Source organism: Lolium perenne, chromosome 1 (assembly GCF_019359855.2).
Source record: "Lolium perenne isolate Kyuss_39 chromosome 1, Kyuss_2.0, whole genome shotgun sequence".
In the NCBI taxonomy this organism is placed as follows: domain Eukaryota; kingdom Viridiplantae; phylum Streptophyta; class Magnoliopsida; order Poales; family Poaceae; genus Lolium; species Lolium perenne.
This window is the reverse complement of record NC_067244.2, coordinates 154865459-154886623: the sequence shown is the minus strand read 5'-3', so window position 1 is coordinate 154886623 and position 21165 is coordinate 154865459.

Here is a 21165-nt window from a genome sequence, read left to right as displayed (position 1 = left end):
CTCACTTGTTCCTCGGTGATGTACCGTCTGTCATCATATCGGGGCCGGTCGCGTGGTCCGGCCTCCTCCTTTTCCTTGCCACGGGGGTGACCGATTTTTTCTTTATCCCTGCCATGGTGGTATACAGGCCCTGCCATGTTAACATCGAATGAGAAATCTAGCTGACGCCTCGTGGAGTGATTGTGTTCCACCATGTTGACGCCAGGAAACGGTTGCGTGTCCACTTTCATGGCAAACTGACCAAGGATCAAACGGCCTTGTTCTATCGCCGTTTGGATCTGCCGACGCAACTCTTTGCAGTCATTGGTGATATGGGTGAACGAGTGATGCCACTTGCAGTACGGTCTCCCGTTCATTTCTTGCGCCGTAGGGATTTTATGGCCTTCGGGTAACTTCGGTTGTTTTTCCTTGAGCAATAAATCGAATATCTGCTCAGCTTTGCTTACATCGAAGTCAAACCCTTTTGCAGGCCCTTGCTGTTTCACCCATTTGCAGGACACGGGATCTGCCCCCCGAGCCCATTCAGCCACGGCTACTTCCTAGTCTTCTGCAGAGTCCCCAACTTCTTCTGTCTCGATCAGGCCTATCGGGCGTTTGAACTTTTCTTGGTACAATTCTGGGTGGCGCTGCTCATACAATGTTAATTTCTGGACCATGTGCGCTAGTGAATTGTATTCCACTTGGAAAGCCAGATCTTTGATCGGCGCTGCGAGGCCCAACGCTGCCAGATCGACTGCTTCTTTCTCAGTTAAACGAGCAGAATAACATCGGTTCTTGACAGTCCTGAAACGCTGAATGTATTCCGACACCGTTTCTCCCCGCTTCTGCCGCACCTGCGCCAGATCGGCAATGCCAGCCTCGGTAGCTTCTGAGTGATATTGAACATGAAACTGCTCTTCCAGTTGCTTCCACGTCCGGACTGAATCTGGTGGCAACGAGGTGTACCACCCAAAAGCTGGTCCTGTGAGAGATTGCGCAAAAAACCTTACACGTAACGGGTCTGATGCTGAAATCATGCCCAACTGTGACAAATATCGGCTCACATGCTCAATTGAGCTAGACCCTTCTGATCCATTGAACTTTGAGAACTCAGGGAGCCGATACTTGGGCAGCAGCAGAATCAAATCATATTCGTTGGGGTACGGCTTGGAATAGCCGACTGTTCTCCTCTTTGGCAGGATGCTGAACTGGTCTCTCAAGATTGTACTGATTTGTTCCACGGTATGAGCTGCAGGGGCTGAGCTTTCATGACTCGTTCCGGTGTCATATTTAGCTAGCCACGCCTGTTTATCAGCGTCCGCTCCAGAAATCCCTCCTGCTGCAATCTGGTTCGTGCGCGCCAAGTTATTGCAGTCCGGCACGTATGTGCACACGTATCCATGTGGGATTTCTTTAGGAGGCTCATACAGGAATTGGCAATCGCCAGGATCGCCTCCAATCTTGTAGACGACATATGCCGGTGAACCCTGTGGCTCTGGAGCTGCAAGCGTGAATGGCAGCTGCGGTCTGGTCTGGAACGGTATTTCTCCCTGGTGAGTCCCTAGGGCAGGCCCTGACGGAGAGTACTGATGCTTCTTGATTTCCTGAACCACGCGAACCGCAATGCGCTCGAAAGCGTTCACCAGGCTCTCAGAATGACGGTGTAGAGAATGAGCCACCATGTAATTAACTTCCTGGCGCAGAGCTCTAGTGCGTTCCTCTGAAGGGACAGACAGATCTACTTCATCGAGAACGCCTTCGGGTGAGAACCCTTTCCACCTAATGCCATGTTTACGGGTCCTCTCGAAAGAGCCGATGAGATCGGCTTCGAAGATAGCTTTAATATCATCATATTTCTTCTTGTGCTCCTCAGGCAGATCTTCGTACGTGATTGGTCCGTCCGCCATCTCAGCTGCAGATGTTGACGCAGTTGCTGTAGAATGTCCCACCGGGCGTGCCAGAATGTGTTGCCTGCCAAAACCCACCGGCGAGCAGCGACGAGCAACACGAAGAGCCGGGAGGCTCCCAGAACTGCTGGTGGGCCCTGGTCCCTCGGTCGACGGCCCGCAAAAATCCGGCACACGTCCTGGCTGTTGCGAGGGCGTGCCACCTGACCTATACCTGGTCAGGAAGGTGATGGATTGCTTCAATTAGTTTCCTGCATGGCAGACACGTAAACATTAAATCCGAGCCTCGATCGGCTCTCAGGTTACCCTGTGAATCAGCTCAAAGAGCTGATTCACCCATGGTTCGTATTGGATCTATGATAACATGGGGATCCTGCTTGATCAATACCAAGTTAAATCGATCTACGACATTCTAGGGCTTTCACCGCATAATTGGAACGTCCTACGCGTAGTTGAGCCTGGCAGATACGAAAGATAACAGAAAACTAATCCTAGAAGAGGCCTAAAAACCAACACAGCGTCGATTCCCGGAACAACCCCTCTTGGATCGGCAAACCATACCTTACGCACTACTGGATTGTTCAACCCGTTTGCAAGGCCTTGTTATCACCAGAATTTGACCGAGTCAGAGGTGGGCCACGATCAAGATGGACTTGAAGAATATACATGGAAGAAATACGTGAATCGGCCTGTTATGCAAAGTTTGGGCTAGTTTGCCCGTGTATCTGTAATATAGTAGGATACGTGTCGGTTAGTTAGAGTTTGTCTCGTGCACGGTGGGGATTATTCCCACATTAGAAAGTCTACGGACTATATATATGTATCTAGGGTTTATGAAATAAACAAAAATCACGTTCACCACAAATCAATCTAGGCGCATCGCCAACTCCCTTGTCTCGAGGGTTTCTTCCGGGTAAGCGTCATGCTGCCTAGATCGAATCTTGCGATCTAGGCAGTACAAGTTTATTCGCTGTTCATGCGTTGCTCGTACTGAAGCCTTTTTGATGGCGAGCAACGTAGTTATCTTAGATGTGTTAGGGTCAACATTGTTCTTCGTATCATATGCTGTCGTAGTGCAACCCTTAGACATCTAGCCGCCCTTACACCTATCTTAGGTGTAGGGGCGGCACCCCGCTTGATCATTATTTGGTAGATCCGATCCGTTATGGTTGCTCCTTGTTCTTCAAGGATTAGTTTAATATCTGCATAGTTAGGCCTTACAAAGGGTTGGAGGATCCAGCGACGCGTAGGGTGTAGTTTGCTAGCCCTAGACAGGATGTTCCGGGGATCAACCTCGTGTTGGTTTTTAGGCCTTGTCTAGGATCGGCTTACGATCACCGTGCGTGACCGCGAGGCCCAATCACGAGTAGGATGATCCGATTATGCGGTGAAAACCCCAAATCGTCGTAGATCGTTTTAGCTTTATCTTGATCAAGCAGGACCACCATATATTCGTACACCTCGTGCGAATCATGGGTGGATCGGCTCCTTGAGCCGATTCACAGGACAACCTGAGAGCCGATCGAGGCTCGTATTTAATGTTTACGTGTATGCCATGCAGGAAACTAAGCGAGGCATCTCCATCACCTTCCTGACCAGGTATAGGTCAGGTGGCACGCCCTTGCACCAGCATCGGACGTGCGTGCCGGAGTCTTTGCGGGCCGTCGCTCGGAGGGACCAGGGCCAGCCGCAGCCCTAAGTTGCTCCCGGCTCTCCTGTGTTGCCCGTCGCTGCTCGCCGGTGGGTTTCTGACCGCAACACATTCTGGCACGCCCGGTGGGACCATCTTCGACATCAACCACATCGCCATCTACATCTGAGATGGCGGACGGCACTCCAGTCACGTACGAGGATCTGACCGAGGAGCTCAAGAAGAAGTACGACGAGGTCAAAGCGATCCTCGAAGCCGACCTCATCGGCTCTTTTCACAGAACCCGTTCCCATGGCGTCAGGTGGAAAGGGTTCTCGCCTGAAGGTGCGCTCGATGGAATAGACCTGTCCGCCCCGTCGAAGAACGCACCGGGTCCTGCGTCAGGAGATTAACTACATGGTGGCTCATTCGCTACACCGCCACTCTGAGAAGCTGGTGAACACTTTGGAGCGTGTTGCTCTTCGGGTGATCCAGGAAATCATGAGGCACCAGTACTCTCCGTCAGGACCAGCTCTCGGGACGTACCAAGGAGAGATGCCACTCCAGTCCCGTCCACCGCTGCCCTTCGCGTTGGCAGCACCAGAAGTGCCGAGTTCACCGGCATTCGTCGTCTACAAGATCGGTGGTGACCCTAGTGACTACCAGTTCTTGCACGAGGCGCCTAAGGAGATCCCTCACGGGTACACGTGCACATACGTGCCAGACTGCGATAGCGGGCGCTCACAAACCAGGCCGCAACGGCAGGGACTTACGGAAAGCGGGGAGGAACTTCAGCGACAGATCTTGAGAAGCGAGACGTGGCTAGCTAAATACGCCACTCCAACAAACCTCCGAGCTCAGCTCCTGCGGTTGGCTCGAGAGATGGAAAAGCAAGCATGGCTGGCTAAGTATGCCACTCCGGCGAATCTTCGAGTTCGACTCCTGCAGCCCGGCACCGCGGATCAAATCAGTACCATGCGAGAGACCGATTCGGCATGGTGCCGAAAAGGAGGACAATCGGCTATTCCAAGCCGTACCCCAACGAGTACGAGTTGATCCCGCTACCACCCAAATATCGGCTCCCTGATTTCTCCAAGTTCAATGGATCAGATGGTTCCAGCTCCATCGAGCATGTGAGCCGATACTTGGCACAGCTGGGCACGATCTCGGCGAGCGGATGAGCTACGTGTGAGGTTCTTCGCACGATCCCTCACGGGATCGGCTTTCGGGTGGTACACTTCGTTGCCACCGGACTCGATCCGGACTTGGAAGCGATTGGAAGAACAGTTCCACATGCGGTATCACTCGGAAGGCTTCCGAGTCGGCCTTGCCGATCTAGCACAAATACGTCGAAGCGTGGAGAAGCGTGGCGAGAATACGTCCGGCGCTTCGAAATCTAAGGAACCGATGTTATTCGGCTCGTGTGAGCGAAAAGGAAGCGATCGAGTTGGCGGTGGTGGGCCTTGCATCACAAATCAAGGATATGGCCTCCCAAGCGGACTACCCTTCACCGGCGCACATGGTTCGAAAGCGTCGTTATATGAACAGCGCCACCGGACTTGTACCGGGACAAATTCAAGCGTGCGGTAGTCCTGGTTGAGGCAGATGAAGACGAAGGCTCTGCGGGAGATCAAGAAGTACCAGTGGCTGAATGGACTCGGGGGGCAACCCCCGTGTCCTGCAAATGGGTTAAGCCACCAGGTCCGCCCAGAGGGTTCGATTTTGACGTGACTAAAACTGAGCAAATCTTCGACCTCCTACTCAAGGAGAAGCAGTTGAAGTTACCCGAAGGCCTCAAGATCCCCACGGTACAGGAGCTGAACGGAAAGCCATACTGCAAATGGCATAACTCGTTCTCCCATGCCACCAACGACTGCAGGGTGTGGCGTCAGCAGATCCAAATGGCGATAGAACAAGGACGTCTGATTTTTAACCAGTACGCCATGAAGGTCGACACCCACCCCTTCCCCGCTGTTAACATGGTGGAGTGCACTTACCACGAAGGTTGCCGGCCAGATTCTCGTTCAACATCAACATGGTAGGACCTGGACACCACTCTGGCAAGGATGGAGACGAGGGCAGCTGCTCTCGTAGCAAGGACACAGAGGAGGCCGCTCCACGCGATCGGCTCCGGCACGATGGCAAGCGCTACATCACAGAGGGAGAAGTGAGGAACGTAAGATATCAGCGACCTCTCCCCGATCACCTCCTCAACAAGTACGTGAGTCAATATAGCCAACGCCGACGATCCTGCGACGGTGATGATAGAGACCGTCTGGCTAGGGACGCCAGGAGACATCGTCGGCATGATCGCGATGAGGAGGAGTACGAGCGCCGTGCCAAGGAAGAATCGAGGAAGCAAGACGACGAGGATAGGCACTGGGACTGCCCCTTCTTCAGACACTGCTGGGATTCAGGAATGAGCCGATTGCCTACAATCGGCAACTGCCCAGAATGTAGACAGAAGAAGAAGGATGCAGCTAACGCGTCCGTGTTCAAACGTCTATGGCCTCTCCCACCTCGAAGCAAACACGCTGAGTCCCCTCGGGTGGAAGATCTCGAGGATTTGGAAGACGATGAAGAAGAAGAAGAAGACAGGTACCACCGGCCAAGGTGGTGCCCTGATGGACTCAGCCGTTCCCAAAAGTGTAGGGTTCAGCGACTGCGCGGCTTGGAGGAAGCCGAAAGGTTATACCTGCACACGCTAAGGAAAGCGCGGCCTGATCTGGCCGCGAAGGTCCAGCGAACCCTGGATGAAGAGGGTCGACCACAAAAAATGGAGTGGCGCCCCAAGCAAAGGAAAGCCGATGATGAAACATCGGCTGGCACAAACATGGTGTTTATCCTTCCTACGGAGTTCAGTGCTCCAGGATTAGACGAGGCACCTGTGGCACAACTTGACTGCGGCCCACGGCCGGTTATCTTTGAGAAGCCACGAGAAAGAAGCTACAGACATCTGAAGGCCCTGTACTTGCGAGGTTATATCGATGGGAGGCCTGTCAATAAGATGCTGGTGGACACCGGAGCGGCAGTCAACATTATGCCATACTCTATGCTACGTCGGTTGGGATGCTCTAGTTCGGATCTGATCAAGACCAACGTGACATTGAGCGATTTCAACGGCCAAGCGTCTGACGCACAAGGTGTTCTGAACGTGGATCTGACCGTAGGAAGGAAAACTATCCCTACGACGTTCTTCATCGTCGATAGCAAGAGCACCTATGCTTTGTTACGCTAGGAAGAGATTGGATCCACGCCAACTGTTGCATTCCCTCCACGATGCACCAATGCGTAATACAGTGGGATGGAGATGAGGTAGAGGTCGTCCAGGCCGATGACTCAGCCGAGATTTCAACGGCTGGCATGAACGCTTGGGAAACAGCAGGCCAAGAGCCACTCTCAGGTATCAATTTGGACGACTGCGAGCGCATCGACGTGATGAAGGACAGGGTTAGGCTGGTCTTATCCACCGGCCTGACCGTGTAGCAAGAACAAACCAATGAGCAAACGTGGCGAGGCCGATCCTTGGGATCGGCCCCAAAGATCTATGAAGGTACATTACAAAACCTTCATTGAGCGCTTCGATCAATATGGAGGCCGATTCCAGCAATCGGCCAAAATTATCCTCACCACATGTTCTGCTTGTGTTCAACATCAATCTACTGGGCAGCGGTTTTACGTCGGCTGATGAGTTAGGAAAAATCAACATTGGTCCTACCGGAGCCGACGTGCAAATACATGTGCCTTGGTTAACTACAGAGCCGATATCTGCAGTTCCCTGACAGATTCGGCTCGGGGGGCACCTAATCAGATGAACATGTGCAGATGAACATGTGTGCAGTGGAATATTGGGGGCCGATAGAAAAATCGGCCAGTAAAAAAAAAATCAGCATCACGATATATAGCCGATGCACGGACATCGACTCTAGTACATTTACACAAGATCTACCGGCTGCGTGTTCAAGACACGGATTTCGACCAGGTCGGTTTTCAGTCCAGTTGTGATACCTTCTGCTTCCTCGAGGGAGTAAACAATGAGCCGATTTTGGGTACCTGAACCTTCTCTTCGAGGACTTCCAACCCTTTGCGACAGTTCAGCAGTACTGGCAGAAACGTCAGTTTTGGCACAAGGCAACCTTTTGCTCTTTAAGCCGGTGGTACTTCATCTGCAATATCGGCTTTCAAAGGAAGAAGGGTGATCGGTTCTGATGCGTCTACAAGTTGGCTATTTTCCCAGCTACGTTTGTAGATATGATTAGGACCTCTGCATGGTGGCTGTCTCAATTTGCCTGAGTTCAGGGCCCTTGGACTGAACTGTGTATCCTCGCCACCGTTCTCACTTTGACTGAGGCTCGGGGGGCAGCTGATTTGATAGACACTCTGTTTGTGGAGCCGATTGGAGTTGCATCGGCTGACCCTGCACCATAACCTTCTCCGAAAGCGGTGAGTCGTTGCAGAAGCAGACTGCTAGAGCTACGGAGAGGAACCTGAAAGGGAAGCCGTCGTCATCTACAGGGTTTGGACCGTCCTGTTACTGCAAGAAAATGAAGGGGACTGGATTCTCAAAACAGCCGATGAACAGCCATCGGCTGTAGGATTGCGGAATATTGTGGTCAGATATCAAATCACAGTCTGAATTTGAGAAGTGCTTGACTGACGGTCTAATCGGTATCTGAGTCCGGCTTCATGGGCGTCTAAAAGAAAAAAAATCCGATACGTTGCTATCGGTCTTGGTGTGGCGAGCGGAAGGCTTGAAATTGGATTAATTGAAAGTTAAATTGGAAGAACAATTCCTATTAATTCAAAGGAGCGGCTTTACAGGAAAGAGCCGATGGCTCTCAAAAGGGGGATCTGGTGCCTAGTGCACTGCTACTACTAGTCCTACACTAATTTGCCCCTGTTCTAGGGGTTGTCGCTGTCCCCATCGTCGCCGTTGTAGCTGCCGTCGGCGCTGCTTCCAGGGAGTTCCTCGTCACTGCTGCCCCAGCCCTCGGCCGGAGCTTCTTCTTCCTCGTCATCATCATCATCCTCGCTGTCCGCCCAAGAGCGGAAGCGCTTTGCCGGTGGATATCCGGCGGAGGAGGAGGATTCATCCTCCTCCTTTTCCTCTTCCTCCTCGCTATCCGCCCAAGCGCGGAATCGCTTTACCGGCGGATGCTTAGCGGAGGAGGAGGAATCATCCTCCTCCTTTTCCTTTTCTTCCTCTACTTCTTCTTCTTCCTCCTTCCCGTCGGAGGAGGTGGGTTTCACCCAGGGATGGAGGTCGTCTTCACTTTCGCTTATCAGCTCCCCTTCGATGAGGAACTTGAGGTCGTTTTCCCATCGGTCAGAGGCAGGTCGCCATCTGACCCGACGAGTGCTTCGGGTGGGCCGTCTGGCACATGATCAAAGTTCCACTCCGGCTCGCTCGAGGAGGAAGACTGGAGGGAGAGGCCGGAGGAGACGGAGGAAGAGGAAGACAATGCTACAGGGAAAGAGGGTTTTTCGGTGCCGATAGCTAGAACAGAGGAAGGGGATGAAGAGGACTAATCAATCGGCACAGTTAAATAAGGAGGAGCCTAGTGGAGATTTAATGCCATTGCAGTTTCCGAGGAAGTGATGCTAAAGCTATCAAATTTTGCAGAGAAGTTGAGAAGACAAGGCATCATGATGAAGGATACTGCGACGGTTCTGCTCTGCCACGACATGACCCGACGAAGAAAAAGCAGAGTGATTTTGGAATTATCAATTCCAAAACCAGGGGGGCATGTGTTATCACCAGAATTTGACCGAGTCAGAGGTGGGCCGCGATCAAGATGGACTTGAAGAATATACATGGAAGAAATACGTGAATCGGCCTGTTATGCAAAGTTTGGGCTAGTTTGCCCGTGTATCTGTAATATAGTAGGATACGTGTCGGTTAGTTAGAGTTTGTCTCGTGCACGGTGGGGATTATTCCCACATTAGAAAGTCTACGGACTATAAATATGTATCTAGGGTTTATGAAATAAACAACAATCACGTTCACCACAAATCAATCTAGGCGCATCGCCAACTCCCTTGTCTCGAGGGTTTCTTCCGGGTAAGCGTCATGCTGCCTAGATCGCATCTTGCGATCTAGGCAGTACAAGTTTATTCGCTGTTCATGCGTTGCTCGTACTGAAGCCTTTTTTATGGCGAGCAACGTAGTTATCTTAGATGTGTTAGGGTCAGCATTGTTCTTCGTATCATATGCTGTCGTAGTGCAACCCTTAGACATCTAGCCGCCCTTACACCTATCTTAGGTGTAGGGGCGGCACCCCGCTTGATCATTATTTGGTAGATCCGATCCGTTATGGTTGCTCCTTGTTCTTCAAGGATTAGTTTAATATCTGCATAGTTAGGCCTTACAAAGGGTTGGAGGATCCAGCGACGCGTAGGGTGTAGTTTGCCAGCCCTAGACAGGATGTTCCGGGGATCAACCTCGTGTTGGTTTTTAGGCCTTGTCTAGGATCGGCTTACGATCACCGTGCGTGACCGCGAGGCCCAATCACGAGTAGGATGATCCGATTATGCGGTGAAAACCCCAAATCGTCGTAGATCGTTTTAGCTTTATCTTGATCAAGCAGGACCACCATATATTCGTACACCTCGTGCGAATCATGGGTGGATCGGCTCCTTGAGCCGATTCACAGGACAACCTGAGAGCCGATCGAGGCTCGTATTTAATGTTTACGTGTATGCCATGCAGGAAACTAAGCGAGACATCTCCATCACCTTCCTGACCAGGTATAGGTCAGGTGGCACGCCCTTGCACCAGCATCGGACGTGCGTGCCGGAGTCTTTGCGGGCCGTCGCTCGGAGGGACCAGGGCCAGCCGCAGCCCTAAGTTGCTCCCGGCTCTCCTGTGTTGCCCGTCGCTGCTCGCCGGTGGGTTTCTGACCGCAACAGGCCTAACCATGCGGATATCAAACTAATCCTTGGAGAACAAGGAATAACCATAACAGATCAGATCTATTAAATAAAGTCCAAGCAAGATGCTGCCCTTACACCTAAGATAGGTGCAAAGGCAGCTAGATATTTAGGGGCAGCATAACTAAGCAAACATATCAGAAAAGTATCGATGTTAGCCCCAAAACATCTATGATAACAGTATTACTCGCCATCAACAAGGCTTCAGTACGAGCAACACAAAACAACGAATAAACTGATACTACCCAGATCGCAAGATGCGATCTGGGCAGCATGACACTTACCCAGAAGAAACCCTCGAAACAAGGGGTGGCGATGCGCCTAGATTGTGTTTGTTGTGAACATGATCGTCCTCCTTTCTCAATAACCCTAGGTACATATTTATAGTCCGTAGACTTTCTATCTTTGGAATAAACCTAACTGTGTACGAACCAAACTCTATCTCTTAATTCTAAACTGAAACGTGATCTACTATAATGTACAGATATACGGGCAATCTAGCCCAAACTCTCGCACGAGGCCGATTCAGAAACACTTTATGTGCATATCCTCTAAGCCCATCTCAATCACGGCCCATCTTCTAATTTGGCTAAAATCCGGTGATAACACATGTTCAAATCTGATGCATGTGCTTAGTCTGATGTGTGTGGTTAAGTATGCTTGTGCATCTATAATGTTGCTTTCGGTAATTAAACTCACACGAAAATTGCCTAATAATCTAACAATCCAAAAACCTTATATGCTTAGGCAATTTTCACCGTCTGGTTTTACTGTTGCCCTCAAACCGAGCCCGTTTACGGGTTCTCATTTCAAGAGATGGCAGAATAAGACCCTCTTGTGGCTCACTTCTATGGGCGTGCACCGTGTTGCGGAAGGTACTCCCAGAGGTCCGCTTACTCCTGAAGAGGATAAAGCGTTCGGGGATGTCACCGTAATCTTTGTGGGTGCCGTCCTAAGTGTGCTTGGAGACAAGTTGGTTGGTGCTTATCTGCACATCCGAAATGGGAAGGAACTGTGGGATGCACTGGACGCTAAGTTTGGTGCTGCCGATGCCGGAGGTGAACTGTATGCTATGGAGCAGTTCAATGACTACAGAATGGTTGAGAACCGATCTATAGTAGAACAGGCTCATGAGATACAGATCATGGCAAAGGAACTTGAGCTCCTCAAGTGTGTGCTACCGGACAAGTTTGCCGCGGGATGCATTGTCGCTAAGCTTCCCCCTTCATGGAGGAACTTTGCCACTTCTCTGAAACATCAGAGGCATGAGTTCTCTGTTGAGAATATCATGGGCTCTCTGGATGTTGAGGAGAAGGCGAGGGCAAAAGACAAACACACTGGAGGAACCGAGGGACGTTCTGCTGCCAATATGGTACAGAAAAATGCCCACAAGTCCAAGGGAAGGAATGATGTCTACGCACGCTTCTATTCCTGTAGACAGTGTTGGGCCTCCAAGAGCAGAGGTTTGTAGAACAGCAGCAAGTTTCCCTTAAGTGAATCACCCAAGGTTTATCGAACTCAGGGAGGTAGAGGTCAGAGATATCCCTCTCAAGCAACCCTGCAATTAAGATACAAGAAGTCTCTTGTGTCCCCAACACACCTAATACACTTGTCAGATGTATAGGTGCACTAGTTCGGCGAAGAGATAGTAAAACACAGGTGGTATAGATGGTGGTAATATTGCAGGAAGTAAAGATGCAGTAAAACAGTAAACAAGCGATGTTTGCAGTATTTGGAAACAAGGCCTAGGGATCATACTTTCACTAGTGGACACTCTCAACATTGATCACATAATAAATAAATTCTCTTCCTTTGTGCTACTTACACTCTTTTGTTGGATGACAAACACCATTCATTGTGTAGGGCTACAAGAGCTCCCTCAAGCCGGAGTTAACAAGCTCCACAACATTCGGCATTCATATTTAAGTAACCTTTAGAGCATAATAGATCATTGCAGTTTAGACCGAGTACTAACATAGCCTACACATTGTCACCTTTAAGCTATGAAAGGGGGAATAGATCACATCAATACTATCATAGTAATAGTTAACTCCATAATCTACAAGAGATTACAATCATAACCTACGCCAAGAACTACATGATGCACACACCGTCACCTTTACATCATGAAGGAGGAATATACTACTTTAATAACATCACTAGAGTAGCACATAGATTAATAGTGATACAAAGCTCATCATATGGATCTCAATCATGCAAGGCAGTTCATGAGATCATTGTATTGAGGTACATGAGAGAGAGATTAACCACATAGCTACCGGTAAAACCCTTAGCCTCGATGGAGAACTACTCCCTCCTCATCATAGGAGACAGCAGCGGCGATGGAGATGGCGGTGGTGTCGATGGAGATGCCTTCCGGGGGCAATTCCCCGTCCCGGTGGCGTGCCGGAACAGAGACTTCTGTCTCCCGAATCTTGGCTTCGCGATGGCGGCGGCTCTGGAACTTTTCTTGTATCGTGGCTTATTCTCTTAGGATTTTCGCGACGGAGGCTTTAAGTAGGCGGAAGGGCAGCCTCGGATGAGTCCTGGTGGGGCCACACCATAGGGGGGCGCCCCCCCCTTGGCCGCGCCGCCTTGTGGGGTGGGGCCCCCCTGTCTCCCCTCTGGCCCCTCTTCGGTGCTCTGGAAGCTTCCGGGGAAAATAAGATACTGGGCGTTGATTTCGTCCAATTCCGAGAATATTTTCTTTGTAGGATTTCTGAAACCAAAAACAGCAGAAAACAGGAACTGGCACTTCGGCATCTCGTTAATAGGTTAGTTCCGGAAAATGCATCAAAACGATATAAAGTATGAATAAAACATGTAGGTATTGTCATAAAACTAGCATGGAACATAAGAAATTATAGATACGTTGGAGACGTATCAAGCATCCCCAAGCTTAGTTCCTACTCGCCCTCGAGTAGGTAAACGATAACAAGGATAATTTCTTAAGTGACATGCTACCAACATGATCTTGATCAATACTATTGTAAAGCATATGAGATGAATGAAGTGATTCGAAGCAATAGTAAAGATAATGACTAAACAACTGAATCATATAGCAAAGACTTTTCATGAATTGTACTTTCAAGACAAGCATCAATAAGTCTTGCATAAGAGTTAACTCATAAAGCAATATATTCAAAGTAAAAGGCATTGAAGCAACACAAAGGATGATATAAGTTTCAGCGGTTGCTTTCAACTTCAACATGTATATCTCATGGATAATTGTCAACATAAAGCAATATAACAAGTGCAATAGGTAAACATGTAAGAATTAATGCACACAGTTGACACAAGTGTTTGCTTCTAAGATAGAAAGAAGTAGGTAAACTGACTCAACATAAAGTAGAAGAATGGCCCTTCGCAGAGGGAAGCATGGATTACTATTTTTGTGCTAGAGCTTTTCATTTTGAAAACATAGAAACAATTTTGTCAACGGTAGTAATAATTCATATGTGTTATGTATAAGACATCCTATAAGTTGCAAGCCTCATGCATAGAATACCAATAGTGCTCACACCTTGTCCTAATTAGCTTGGATTAACACGGATTATCATTGCATAACATATGTTTCAACCAAGTGTCACAAAGGGGTACGTCTATGCCGCCTGTACAAAGGTCTAAGGAGAAAGTTCGCATTGGATTTCTCGCTTTTGATTATTCTCAACTTAGACATCCATACCGGGACAACATAGAAAACAGATAATGGACTCCTCTTTATGAATAAGTATTCAACAACAGATAATATTCTCATAAGAGATTGAGGATTAGTGTCCAAACTGAAACTTCCACCATGATTCATGGCTTTAGTTAGCGGCCCAATGTTCTTCTCTAACAATATGCATACTCAAACCATTTGATCATGAAAATCGCCCTTACTTCAGAAAAGACGAACATGCATAGCAACTCACATGATATTCAACAAAGGTGTAATAGTTGATGGCGTCCCCAGAAACATGGTTACCGCTCAACAAGCAACTTATAAGAAATAAGATACATAGCAACATATTCAATACCACAATAGTTTTTAAGGCTATTTTCCCATGAGCTATATATTGCAAAGAAAAGGAATGAAATTTTAAAGGTAGCACTCAAGTAATGTACTTTGGAATGGCAGAGAAATACCACATAGTAGGTAGGTATGGTGGACACAAATGGCATAGTTTTTGGCTCAAAGATTTGGATGCACGAGAAGAAATCCCTCTCAATACAAGGCTTAGGCTAGCAAGGTTGTTTGAAGCAAACTCAAGTATAAACCGGTACAGCAAAACTTACATAAGAACATATTGCAAGCATTATAAGACTCTACACTGTCTTCCTTGTTGTTCAAACACTTCACCAGAAAATATCTAGACCTTAGAGAGACCAATCATGCAAACCAAATTTCAACAAGCTCTATAGTAGTTCTCCACTAATAGGTTTAAACTACATGATGCAAGAGCTTAAACATGATCTATGAGAGCTCAACAATTGCCAAGTATCAAATTATTCAAGACCATATACCAACTACCACATGAAGCATTTTCTGTTTCCAACCAAATAGCAATAAGTGAAGCGATCAACTTTCGCCATTGAACATTAAAAGTAAAAGCGAAGAACACTAGTGTTCATATGAAAAAGAAGAGCGTGTCTCTCTCCCACACAAGCATGAATTTATTCAGAGAATGAAGATAACAAAACGAAAATAAAAATAAAAGCAAACAGACGCTCCAAGTAAGTACATAAGATGTGACTGAATAAAAATATAGTTTCACTAGAGGTGACCTGATAATTTGTCGATGAAGAAGGGGATGCCTTGGGCATCCCCAAGCTTAGATGCTTGAGTCTTCTTGAAATATGCAGGGATGAACCACGGGGGCATCCCCAAGCTTAGACTTTTCACTCTTCTTGATCATAGTATATCATCCTCCTCTCTTGACCCTTGAAAACTTCCTCCACACCAAACTCAAAACAAACTCATTAGAGGGTTAGTGCATAATCAAAAATTTACATGTTCAGAGGTAACACAATCATTCTAAACACTTCTGGACATTGCCCAAAGCTACTGGAAGTTAATGGAACAAAGAAATCCATCAAACATAGCAAAACAGGCAATACGAAATAAAAGGTAGAATCTGTCAAAACAGAACAGTCCGTAAAGATGAATTTTTCTGGGGCACTTAACTTGCTCAGATGAAAAAGCTCAAAACTAATGAAAGTTGCGTACATATCTAAGGATCACGCATGTAAATTGGCAGATTTTTCTGAGTTACCTACCGAGAGTTCTACTCAAATTCGTGACAGTAAGAAATCTGTTTCTGCGCAGAAATCCAAATCTAGTATCAACTTTCTATTAGAGACTTTACTTGGCACAACAATGCAATAAAGTAAAGATAAGGAGAGGTTGCTACAGTAGTAACAACTTCCAAGACACAACAAAATAGTAGCAAAATAAAAACATGAGTTATCTTCCAAGAAGTGTTTTCTTTATAGCCATTAAGATGGGCTCGGTAATTTTAATGATGCTCACATAAGGATGAGAGTTGAAGCAAAAAGAGAGCATCAAAAAGCAAGTATGAAACAAAAGCCTAACCCACTTCCTATGAAAAGGAATCTTGTAAATAAACAAGTAAATGAAGAAGAAAGTGAATAGCATAGGAAGACAAAACAAGTGTAACTTCAAGATTCTCAACATAAAGAGGGGAAACTTAATATTATTAAGATGCATATAACCATGTTTCCCTCTCTCATAATAACTTTCAGTAGCATCATGTACAAACTCAACAATATAACTATCACATGAAACATTCTTATCATGAGCTACATGCATAAAATTATTACTCTTCACATAAGCATAGTCATTACTATTAATTGTAGTGGGAGCAAATTCAATAAGATAGCTATCATTATTATTCTCATCACCATAATCATCATATATAGGAGGCATATTGTAATCATAATTAATTTTCTCCTCAATAGTAGGTGGACTGAAAATATCATAGTCATCATTGTAATCATCATAAATAGGAGGTAAAGTATCATCAAAGTAAATTTTCTCCTCCATGCTTGGGGGACTAAAAATATCATGCTCCTCAAAACCAGCTTCCCCAAGCTTAGAATTTTCCATAGCATTAGCAACAATGGAGTTCAAAGCATTCATACTAATAACATTGCCATTAGCATGCATATAAAGTTCCATAGGTTTTTAAATTTTCTCTTCAAACACCTCATGTCCTAACTCAAGATAAATACTATAAAGATCTCTATATTTTTGTTGTTTTCCATTAAGCCTAACTAGTGAAAACAAGAAACAAAAAGATATAATTGCAGGATCTAAAGGAAATACCTTCGAGCACTCACACACCGGCAACAGTGCTAGGAAATAGCTTAGTAGTCGGAGGATGTGAATACCTTTTACCTAACCTCCCCGGCAACGACGCCAGAAAATAGCTTGATGTCTACGCACGCTTCTATTCCTATAGACAGTGTTGGGCCTCCAAGAGCAGAGGTTTGTAGAACAGCAGCAAGTTTCCCTTAAGTGAATCACCCAAGGTTTATCGAACTCAGGGAGGTAGAGGTCAGAGATATCCCTCTCAAGCAACCCTGCAATTAAGATACAAGAAGTCTCTTGTGTCCCCAACACACCTAATACACTTGTCAGATGTATAGGTGCACTAGTTCGGCGAAGAGATAGTAAAACACAGGTGGTATAGATGGTGGTAATATTGTAGGAAGTAAAGATGCAGTAAAACAGTAAACAAGCGATGTTTGCAGTATTTGGAAACAAGGCCTAGGGATCATACTTTCACTAGTGGACACTCTCAACATTGATCACATAATAAATAAATTCTCTTCCTTTGTGCTACTTACACTCTTTTGTTGGATGACAAACACCATTCATTGTGTAGGGCTACAAGAGCTCCCTCAAGCCGGAGTTAACAAGCTCCACAACATTCAGCATTCATATTTAAGTAACCTTTAGAGCATAATAGATCATTGCAATTTAGACCGAGTACTAACATAGCCTACACACTGTCACCTTTAAGCTATGAAAGGGGGAATAGATCACATCAATACTATCATAGTAATAGTTAACTCCATAATCTACAAGAGATTACAATCATAACCTACGCCAACAACTACATGATGCACACACCATCACCTTTACATCATGAAGGAGGAATAGACTACTTTAATAACATCACTAGAGTAGCACATAGATTAATAGTGATACAAAGCTCATCATATGGATCTCAATCATGCAAGGCAGTTCATGAGATCATTGTATTGAGGTACATGAGAGAGAGATTAACCACATAGCTACCGGTAAAGCCCTTAGCCTCGATGGAGAACTACTCCCTCCTCATCATAGGAGACAGCAGCGACGATGGAGATGGCGGTGGTGTCGATGGAGATGCCTTCTGGGGGCAATTCCCCGTCCCGGCGGCGTGCCGGAACAGAGACTTCTATCCCCCGAATCTTGGCTTCGCGATGGCGGCGGCTCTGGAACTTTTCTCGTATCGTGGCTTATTCTCTTAGGGTTATCGCGACGGAGGCTTTAAGTAGGCGGAAGGGCAGCCTCGGAGGAGTCCTGGTGGGGCCACACCATGGGGGGTGCCCCCCTTGGCCGCGCCGCCTTGTGGGGTGGGGCCCCCTGGCTCCCCTCTGGCCCCTCTTCGGTGCTATGGAAGCTTCCGGGAAAAATAAGATACTGGGCGTTGATTTCGTCCAATTCCGAGAATATTTCCTTTGTAGGATTTCTGAAACCAAAAACAGCAGAAAACAGGAACTGGCACTTCGGCATCTCGTTAATAGGTTAGTTCCGGAAAATGCATCAAAACGATATAAAGTATGAATAAAACATGTAGGTATTGTCATAAAACTAGCATGGAACATAAGAAATTATAGATACGTTGGAGACGTATCAAAGAACAAGGGAGTCTCCCAGACTACCAACTTCAAGAAGAAGGGGAAAACGGAGAAGAAAGATCCTTGCTGGGTGTGTGGCGAGACAGGCCATTGGGCAAATCGTTTTCCACAACGCAAAGGAAAGAAATGTCAAGCTGGACAGAACTCAAATTCTGTCAGCATGGTCATTGGCAACACAGAGGAAGGAACTACAGGGTATGGTAATATATTACCCACTGTTCTTTCGGTGTTTCAGCCCACAGAATGGTGGGTTGATATAGGTGCCAATGTTCATGTGTGTGCTGACATCTCCATGTTTACCTCTTATCAGGCCCGAGGTTCCTCAGTAATGATGGGGAATGGGTTACATGCTACTGTTCGTGGTGTTGGCACGGTAGATCTGAAGTTTACTTCGGGAAAGATCGTGCAACTGAAGAACGTGTTGCATGTCCCTTCTATCAAGAAGAATCTCGTTAGTGGCTCCCATCTTATGAAAGATGGGTTTAAGTTGGTGTTTGAGTCCAATAAAGTTGTACTGTCTAAGTATGGAACTTTTGTTGGAAAGGGATATGAGTGTGAGGGAATGTTGCGCTTCTCTCTAGAAGACTTCTGTGATAATGTTGTGAACCATGTATGCACTAGTGTTAATGAAACTAATGTTTGGCATTCACGACTTTGTCATGTTAATTTCGGTTGTATGACGCGGCTTGCTGATATGAGTTTAATTCCGAAATTCACCTTTGTCAAAGGCTCTAAGTGCCATGCTTGTGTGCAAGCAAAGCAGCCTCGCAAGCCTCACAAGCCTGCGAAGGAAAGAAACTTGGCACCACTAGAGCTCATACATTCAGATCTATGTGAGATGAATGGTGAGTTGACAAGGGGTGGAAAGAAATATTTCATGACTTTGATTGATGATTCCAGTAGGTACTGTTATGTGTTTCTCCTGAAAACTAAAGATGAGGCTCTTGGTTTCTTTAAAATCTATAAGGCTGAAGTTGAGAACCAACTTGAAAGAAAGATAAAAAGGGTTCGGTCCGATCGTGGTGGAGAGTACTTTTCTAATGAATTCAATTTATTCTGTGCGGAACATGGTATAATTCATGAGAGGACGCCTCCCAATTCCCCACAATCCAATGGGATTGCGGAAAGGAAAAACCATACTCTAACAGATTTGGTTAACGCCATGTTAGATGTTTCGGGTTTATCCAAGGAATGGTGGGGGGAGGCTATATTGACTTCATGTCATGTCCTAAACCGTGTTCCAACCAAGAATAAAATGATTACCCCTTATGAGGAATGGGAAAAGAAAAGACCAACACTCTCCTACCTACGAACTTGGGGCTGTTTGGCTAAAGTGAATTTGCCAATCACCAAAAAGCGAAAGCTTGGACCTAAAACCGTGGATTGTGTCTTTCTTGGCTATGCTGCCCATAGCATTGCTTATAGATTTCTTGTGGTGAAATCTGGAGTAGACGACATGAATGTTGGCACCATCTTTGCATCAAGAGATGCTACATTCTTTGAGGATACATTTCCTATGAGAGATATGCATGGCATGTCTAGTTGGGAATCTGATCCAATACATGAAACTCCTATGGAGTCTGATGACGAATCTGATGACGAGAGTTCGGATTCCGATGAAGATGACAATGAAGCCCCCACAAGGAGTAAGAGACAAAGGACTGCAAAGTCCTTTGGTAATGATTTCATTGTGTATCTTGTGGATGATACTCCCACTACCATTTCAGAAGCTCTCGCATCTCCTGATGCAGACTACTGGAAGGAAGCGGTTCAAAGCGAGATGGATTCCATCTTAGCTAATGGAACGTGGGAGTTAACTGAGCGTCCTTATGGGTGCAAACCTGTAGGATGTAAATGGGTATTTAAGAAGAAGCTTCGAGCTGATGGTACTATTGAGAAGTACAAGGCTCGGCTTGTAGCCAAAGGCTATACCCAAAAGGAAGGCGAAGATTTCTTCGATACCTACTCACCTGAGGCTAGATTGACCACCATTCGAGTACTACTGTCATTAGCTGCCTCACACGGTCTTCTCGTTCATCAAATGGATGTTAAGACGGCTTTCCTAAATGGAGAGTTGGACGAGGAAATTTACATGGAACAGCCTGATGCTTTCGTACTAGAAGGTCAAGAAAGAAATGTGTGTAAATTAAAGAAATCTTTGTATGGTCTCAAACAAGCTCCCAAACAATGGCATGAGAAGTTTGAAAGAACTTTGACATCTGTGGGCTTTGTTGTCAATGAAGCCGACAAATGTGTGTACTACCGCCATGGTGGGGGTGAGGGAGTTGTCCTATGCTTGTATGTGGATGACATACTAATTTTTGGGATAAGTCTCAAAGTGATTAAGGAGGTAAAAACCTTCTTATCTCAGTGTTTCGAGATGAAAGATCTTGGAGAAGCTGATGTTATATTGAACATCAAGTTATTGAGAGATGGGAATAATGGGATTACACTTGTGCAATCTCATTATGTTGAGAAGGTGTTGAGCAGATTTGGCTATGCTGATTGCAAATCTTCTCTCACACCTTATGATCCTAGTGTCTTGCTTCGAAAGAATGAAAAGCCAACTAGAGATCAATTGAGATACTCTCAAATAATTGGTTCACTCATGTATTTAGCTTGCGCTACGAGGCCTGATATCTCGTTTGTTGTATGCAAACTTAGCCGGTTTGTGGCCAACCCGGGAGATGATCATTGGCATGCTCTTGAGAGAGTGATGCGCTATCTAAAGGGAACCATAAGTTATGGAATTCATTATACCGGGTATCCAAGAGGACTTGAAGGGTATAGTGATTCCAATTGGATTTC